Source organism: Castor canadensis, chromosome 8, assembly GCF_047511655.1.
Source record: "Castor canadensis chromosome 8, mCasCan1.hap1v2, whole genome shotgun sequence".
In the NCBI taxonomy this organism is placed as follows: domain Eukaryota; kingdom Metazoa; phylum Chordata; class Mammalia; order Rodentia; family Castoridae; genus Castor; species Castor canadensis.
This window is the reverse complement of record NC_133393.1, coordinates 105,920,950-105,929,336: the sequence shown is the minus strand read 5'-3', so window position 1 is coordinate 105,929,336 and position 8,387 is coordinate 105,920,950. Positions and strand designations below refer to the sequence as shown.

Here is an 8,387-nt window from a genome sequence, read left to right as displayed (position 1 = left end):
CAGCATTATTTTCATCACTAATTTTTCAACTTTTGTGGGACTCAATTTTTTTGCACTCAGGCTCTATTCACAAATAAAGTTCTAACACAGAAAATTGTTTTGGGGGAGAAAACATTTTTCAAGTCTAAATTTAAGAGCACTTCAAAGCACATGGAAATAGGCCTTGCTCACAACATGTTAAAGTGTTGTGGATGGCCTTACATCTCACTCTTGGTTAATGTAAGAACTTGGTTAATGTAAGATCTTAAAGCAAAATATCTGGATTCATTGAAATATAACACATAATTCAAATTTGTCCATATGATATTCCCTGACTATGAACTATTGAGCTGAATAAGTTGGTAAGTTTTCCTTTCCTTGGAATTAGAATGTTGATAATCACTTTTAATGGTGCATTTATTGTGTTCTTGGATAGAAAATAAAGCATTATAACAGAAGTTGTACTATGTTATTTATTGCTGCACAAAAACTAATCTCAATATATGACTTAAAATTATATAAAACATTTAAAAATGAATGTTTATCATCTCACCCAGTTTCTGAGGGCCAGAAATTCAGAACCATTTTAGCTGAATGGTTCTGGTTTAGAGTTTCTGAAGAGGTTGCAGTCCAGTTGTCAGCTTGTGCTGCAGTCATCCGAAGGCTCAACTGGGGGTGGAGGATCCACTTCCAAGACATTACGCTCTTATGACTGCCAAGTTCATGTTGCATGTTGGCAGTTCCTCACCACATGGACTTCTGTTTAGGACTAGTTTAACAGCCTCACAACACAGCACCTGGCTATCCTCAAGATGAGTGATCCATGAAAGCTAGACAGAAGTCATGATGTCTTTAATAACTTCATCTCAGAACTCATTATGCTCCATCATTCCTAAGAAATCCTATTAGACACAGAGACCATCCTTATTCAGTTTGGGAGCAAAGCATGCAAAGATAATCATTGTGGGATATTTTGGAAACTGGACACCAAAATGATGTAATTTTCAAGAAATAAATGTGAAAATTTGCCAGCCTAACAGACAAATTTCCTGCTTTTATAGAGCTTATGTTCATGGTGAAAGGAGACAAGAAAAAAGTGGGAGGAAGACAAATTAATTTGGAAATCCATCCATTGTTGGATGCTGTGAAAAAAATAAAGTGAGGTGGAATCAGGAGAACAAGGGAGGTTTTTCAGCCAGCACAGGCCTCTCTGAGAAGGTGACATGAGTTGAGACATGAATGAAGAGTAGGGGCTAGCCATGCAGAGTTCTGGAAAATAATGTCTTCAAGAGGAGGAAGAAAAGCAAAGGTCCTAAAGCAGGAGCATGTACAATATATTCAAGGACTGAACAAAGGAGCAAGTTAAACAACAAGGAAAGTATTAGGAAATGACATTAGAGACTCAGCAAGGTCAAGAATGTAGGACCTATAGGACAGAGTAGAGAGTTTGGATTTTATTCTAAGTGTGATGGAATTGGAGAATATTAAGTAGGTAAGTGACATGATCTAATTTACATTTTTCTATATGCTACTTTATCATGGGTATTCTTTCTCTTTTTTTTTTTTGGTGGTGGTACTGGGGTTCAAACTCAGGACCCCATATTTGCTGGGGAGGCGAGTGTACCTATTGGTTATTCAAGTGGAGAAACCAAGTAAGATGTTGGATATGTCCATATGGAGTACAGGGGACATAACATAAACCAAGGAGGCATCTGAACAAATTGAGTTCAGATAAATCTTAGCTGTATGATTTCAGAAGAGGGAGAACCATATTCCCCCCAGGCATGTCATAATGGGTTCATGGAAGAGCTAGTAGCATATATGCTTCCCTTTCCATCAGTGAGGAGAAAGAAGGAAGTTTAAATGGATAGAAGTAAGGCTAGGTATGGTAGTTCACAGCTGTAATCCCAGCCACTCAGAAGGCAGAGATCAGTTAGATCATGATTCGAGGTTAGTCTAGGCAAAAGTACAAGACCTTTTCTAAAAAAACCACAGATGATAGCCAAAAGGGCTAGAAGTATAGCTAAAATGGTAGAGTGTTTGCCCAGCAAGCATGAGGGCCTGAGTTCAAATCCCAGTACTAAGAAATATAAATAAATAAATAAATAAATAACAAAAGTACAGTTTGCAGAAAAGCAAGATCAGTTAGGACTGCAGCAATAGTGCATTTGAGGGATGATGACAAAAAGGACAGTGATGGTGACAACTGAGATGGGAAGGGAAGCTACCATGTAGTTGAAACTAACATGATAATTGACTGGACTGAGGAGGAGAGAGAGGAGTCAGAGGACGCTGAAGCTTTGAGCACATAGTGAAGAACAGTGCTGTGCTCAGAAGCTGATTGAGTCTCTTGTCTGTTTCTGGAAGCGGGGACAGAGGAATGGGGGTTCTGGGGAAGATGGTGGTTCAAACAAAATGTCAGCAAGACACCTAAACAGAAATGTTCACTTCTCCACTTCTACTCTGAGAGAGGGCTGGGAATAAAATTCAGGGTTTTGCTAGCTAAATATGGAGCTAAAGAGAGAGGGGGTGAGAGAAAGAAAAGAAAAAGAAGGAGGAAGAAGAGGAGAGAGAGGGAGGAGAGGGGAGAAGAGAAGAGATGGTTAGAAGGGAAAAGTAAAAGAACAGAACCTCCCAGGATGGTTCTGGTGAGCAGGAGCGGTCACTGACGTCCACGGACCATACATCTAAAGACTGCTCCAATTCCATTTACAATAGCCTCAAACAAAATCAAATACCTAGGTGTAAACCTAACAAAAGATGTGAAAGACCTCTACAAGGAAAACTATACACTTCTGAAGAAAGAGATTGAGGAAGACTATAGAAAGTGGAGAGATCTCCCATGCTCATGGATTGGTAGAATCAACATAGTAAAAATGTCGATACTCCCAAAAGTAATCTACATGTTTAATGCAATTCCCATCAAAATTCCAATGACATTCATTAAAGAGATTGAAAAATCTACTGTGAAATTTATATGGAAACATAAGAGGCCACGAATAGCCAAGGCAATACTCAGTCAAAAGAACAATGCAGGAGGTATCACAATACCTGACTTCAAACTATATTACAAAGCAATAACAATAAAAACAGCACGGTACTGGCACAAAAACAGACAGGAAGACCAGTGGAACAGAATAGAGGATCCAGATATGAAGCCACACAACTATAAGCAACTTATCTTTGACAAAGGAGCTAAAAATATACGATGGAGAAATAGCAGCCTCTTCAACAAAAACTGCTGGGAAAACTGGTTAGCAGTCTGCAAAAAACTGAAACTAGATCCATGTATATCACCCTATACCAAGATTAACTCAAAATGGATCAAGGATCTTAATATCAGACCCCAAACTCTTAAGTTGATACAAGAAAGAGTAGGAAATACTCTGGAGTTAGTAGGTATAGGTAAGAGCTTTCTCAATGAAACCCCAGCAGCACAGCAACTAAGAGATAGCATAGATAAATGGGACCTCATAAAACTAAAAAGCTTCTGTTCATCAAAAGAAATGGTCTCTAAACTGAAGAGAACACCCACAGAGTGGGAGAAAATATTTGCCAACTATACATCAGACAAAGGACTGATAACCAGAATATACAGGGAACTTAAAAAACTAAATTCTCCCAAAACTAATGAACCAATAAAGAAATGGGCACGTGAACTAAACAGAACTTTCTCAAAAGAAGAAATTCAAATGGCCAGAAAACACATGAAAAAATGCTCACCATCTCTAGCAATAAAGGAAATGCAAATTAAAACCACGCTAAGATTTCACCTCACCCCTGTTAGAATAGCCATCATCAGCAACACCACCAACAACAGGTGTTGGCGAGGATGCGGGGAAAAAGGAACCCTCTTACACTGTTGGTGGGAATGTAGACTAGTACAACCACTCTGGAAAAAAATTTGGAGGCTACTTAAAAAGCTAGACATCGATCTACCATTTGATCCAGCAATACCACTCTTGGGGATATACCCAAAAGACTGTTACTCCAGAGGCACCTGCACACCCATGTTTATTGCGGCACTATTCACAATAGCCAAGTTACGGAAACAGCCAAGATGCCCCACCACTGACGAATGGATTAAGAAAATGTGGTATCTATACACAATGGAATTTTATGCAGCCATGAAGAAGAACGAAATGTTATCATTCGCTGGTAAATGGATGGAATTGGAGAACATCATTCTGAGTGAGGTTAGCCTGGCTCAAAAAACCAAAAATCGTATGTTCTCCCTCATATGTGGACATTAGATCAAGGGCAAACACAACAATGGGATTGGACTATGAGCACATGACAAAAGCGAGAGCACACAAGGGAGGGGTGAGGATAGGTAAGACACCTAAAAAACTAGCTAGCATTTGTTGCCCTTAACGCAGAGAAACTAAAGCAGATACCTTAAAGCAACTGAGACCAATAGGAAAAGGGGAACAGGTACTAGAGAAAAGGTTAGATCAAAAAGAATTAACCTAGAAGGTAACACCCACGCACAGGAAATCAATGTGAGTCAATGCCCTGTATAGCTATCCTTATCTCAACCAGCAAAACCCCTTGTTCCTTCCTATTATTGCTTATACTCTCTCTACAACAAAATTAGAAATAAGGGCAAAATAGTTTTTGCTGGGTATTGAGGGGGGGGGAGAGGGAGGGGGCTGAGTGGGTGGTAAGGGAGGGGGTGGGGGCAGGGGGGAGAAATGAACCAAGCCTTGTATGCACATATGAATAATAAAAGAAAAATGGAAAAAAAAAATAGACTGCTCCTTGGGCTCCCATACCCTGACCAGCTTACTCTTTCTTGGCTGCTCAATAATTACATTTATTTTCCTGAGGGATAACCATCTTTTTTGCAGCTGTCACTCACTGTCAGTCACCCAGAGTCCCTCTCTTCAGCTGTGACTTCTACTGCTGTCCCACCTACGGCCGGACAACAACATGCCCTCCTTTGTGTTCCTTGAGGCTTCTCATCCATCACTCTTGCTTCTCAGGGAAGGTGTGGATTCCTTGGCTGGAGGCAGAGATGTTTTCTGTGGTCTATTTGTTTGTTTCCTATCGGCACTAGTTAGGTAAGGATCTGGAGAGGGATAGGCTCCACAAATTAAGTCAAAAGAGAAAGGCCTAAAGTCATGTTAGGTACAGTGGGCAACTTGGTCCCACCTTGGGACCCACTGGCTGGGTGACAGTGGCTCACGCCTATAATCCTAGCTATTTAGGAGGTAGAGATCAGGAGGATCATGGTTTGAAGCCAGCCTGGGCGAACAGTTCTGAGAGATCCTATCTCAAAAAACCCTTCACAAAAATAGGGCTGGTGGAGTGGCTCAAGGTGAAGGCCCTGAGTTCAAGCCCAGCTCTGCACAACAAAAGAAGCATATGCAGTCAGTGTTTATGTATGGGTGGGAAGAATTTTCCTTAGTAACCTCACAGATGTCTATTCCAGGGAATATGTGTGTGGAGGGGCAGAGGGGAGGAAATGAAGAAAATAAATGCTTTTGCAGGAAACTACCCCTCAGTATGTCAGAAAACACCAGAGTGAATAAAGCAGTTTCATAAAATGTTTTACTTTAGGGAGATGCTTTGGGCATTAAGATATTGCAGCCCTGCCTGAGGCATTGGTTAGCTCTTGACAGACATGATTTGCTATAATGTAGTATCTGTCACAGCGTGACTTGATGTGCCCCCAGGAAAGTGACTGGATCGTCACATCACACCCTGCAAGTTGAAATTGCTCACGTTCCTTGATTCTGACCCAGCACCAATGAAGCCTTCCTTTCAGCAATGTCAAGATGTGAGTTTGAGGTATCACTCAGCCCTTCTCACGAATTCCCATTTTGGGTTCCTCGGGGCAAAAGGAGGACTTTATAGAAGTTGCTGTTTAGGTTCTAGTCCTCAGTTTGTCCCTCTTCTCTCCTCATTTTTCTTCCTTTTGGACAGTGGTGCAACCAATCTACCATGATCCTTATCAGATGCCCTCTCTATTTTTTTCAGTCCTGCAGAATAACTTGTCTTGCTCTCCAATAGCATCTGTGCATTAAAATGAAGGGGCAAAAGTGTATCTTTTGCACTTTTCTCTCAGAGGCTTCTGGGACCTGTGTTCTTTGCTCAATTCATCGGTATGACCAAGTTCTCACTCATAAGCCAGGCTTCCTGCTTTTTCTCAAGCCTGGTATCCCCTCTCCCTCTCCAGTGGTCAAAGGTTAATCTCCACTTGTCTGGGAAAGAAAAATGCCATCTTTCTCTGTTCACCATTTTGTGCTAAGGGTGGGAGCAGAGTGGAGCCAGATTCCATCCCCAAGAAAGAGAAGTAGGAATCCTTTCCTTCTCCCCAGGGCTGCCTTACAAAGTATAACAAACTGGGTGGCTTAAACAACAGAAATTTATTTCACACATGTCTGAGCTCAAGGTGTGGCAGAGCTACCTCCTTCTGAGGGCTGTGGTGAAAATCTGTTCCAGGTCTCTCCCTTTGGTTTACAGATAGCTGCCTTCTCTGTGTCTCTTTATACTGTTTCCTCTATCTGTGTCTCATATCCAAATTTCATTTTATAAGGACACCCTGATGTCCTCAGTTTAACTTATTTACCTCTTTAAAGACTCTCCCTCCACATACGGTCACATTCTGAAGTACTGAGGGTTAGGATTACCAGTATATGAATTTTTTTAATGGGGAGGTGAGTACGATTTAGTCCATAACCGATCCATGTATGCAGGCTGGGTCCTAGGCTTGGCTGAGGCCAGTGAGCAGCACAGTGGCTTCCCTGGTGTGCCATTCTTGTGTTTTGCAGTGTCATATTCACCTGTCTAGGAACTGTCTTCCAACTGTGGGAAAAACTCATCGTGGCATTTATGTGTCTTTCAATGTGGCAGGGTGAATCGTCTCAAATCTGTCTCACAGTCATTGTGAGAAGCGATAAAAGAGGGTTATAAGCCCATCAGTGGTGTTACACTGAACATAGGCTTCTGTTCTCCCTTTTTATTCATTCTGTGGGCCACGCTGAAGACAAAGGGTGACAGGCTGTGTCTTTTGCCTGAGTACAAATATCCTTCCTTACACTTCATCAACCACCCTCAGCCCCACCCTGGCAGGGGAACCTACTTCTGCTTCCAGACTCTTGCATTCTTTATTTGCCCTTATTTGGACTTTAATCATATTACTATGACTATTTGTGTATGTATCTATCAATGCCCACCAACTCTTCAGCTTGCCAGTGACAGCAACCACCCATGTGTCTCCAGTATCAAGCACCCATGACAGTTGTCCAATGTTGAATGACCAAATAAAGGAGGAACAAATGCGCACATACTGGAGAATTTGCCAGGGCTACTGGTGTACAGTACTAATTAATGTGTGTCATAGTTCAGATCCTCCAAGAAGCAAGCACCAAGACAGGGATTTAGATAATATGGGACTTATTGGGGAAGCATCTGGGGAAAAGAAAGGGTTAGAGCAGAGTGAGCACAAAAGGCAGGGCAAGACTTCAGACCCAAGGCAGATATGGTCTGACCAGAGAAGGAGAGAGAGGGGGAAGGAGGAGGGGTTAGGGAACAGAGTCTCCCCTACAGCACAAAAAGAAGTCCCACAAGGTTGTGGGTAAGGGATCCTGGAGCTGATGCTGCTGTTGGAAAAGTACAGGGTCCTTTGGGAATGGAGGCTGCATCAGCATCCTCTCCATCAGTGACTTGGAGCAGTTCACAGGAAACATGGCCTTGGGACAACCTTAGCAAGAACTTGGAAATGGACTTTGAGCACAGCAGCCAGGGTCACCAGTCAATTCTTCTCCCTGCAGCAGCAACAGCAGCAGCAGGGCGGGACAGCCTAGTTCAAGGCAGCCATAGCTCAGACGAATGGTAACAATTAGCCTTTATCGGCATCCTACCACGTTTCCCGTGCATGGCGTCATCACTGCTCATAGCAGTGCTGCGATGTAACCCCATTTAGCAGACTAGAAAAGGAAGGCATCAGAGTTTACATCTTCCCTCCAGAGCTCTCTCCACTAAGCTGGCCAGAACCCAGTTGGTGTCCATCAGTTATTCAACCATCTGAAGCCAGGAACAAACAGGGGATCCTAAATACCTTGCTGCAACCTGTCCCAGTAGCTGTGCCTAGTTCTGGACTCACAGAGCCCTTCGGTGGTCCAGCCTGGGCTGAGCTGGTGTGGGTCCCTTTTTGTGCTGAACACATTTGTGCTTTCCTTGCATCTTTTGTGTTCCACCGATGGGGAGAGTGTGTGCTGCTGCCTGTGTAACAGGGTTTAGCTTTATGTGACAGGAAGACTGATGTGGGCCCTGAGCCATGTGCTGCCGGAGAAGGAGTGTGGACGCTCTTTGTTAAGCTCCCGGGGTCTGGAAGGAAGCAGCTATGCTCTTGTTTAATTCCATATGAGCAGCTTTTTTATTTTTACAAATAGTCCTCGTGC

At 42.6% G+C, this 8,387-nt stretch overlaps 1 long non-coding RNA gene across 2 annotated transcripts in view; it reads right to left on the bottom strand.

Moving 5' to 3' along the window:
• The window catches only part of LOC141425790 (uncharacterized), a 50,625-nt gene that overhangs the window by 28,158 nt on the left and 14,080 nt on the right, over positions 1–8,387 (bottom strand). For both annotated transcript variants that reach the window (XR_012450892.1, XR_012450893.1), the window contains exon 3: positions 533–809. This is a non-coding gene — a long non-coding RNA (uncharacterized lncRNA). The remainder of the gene's footprint in view (positions 1–532; positions 810–8,387) is intronic.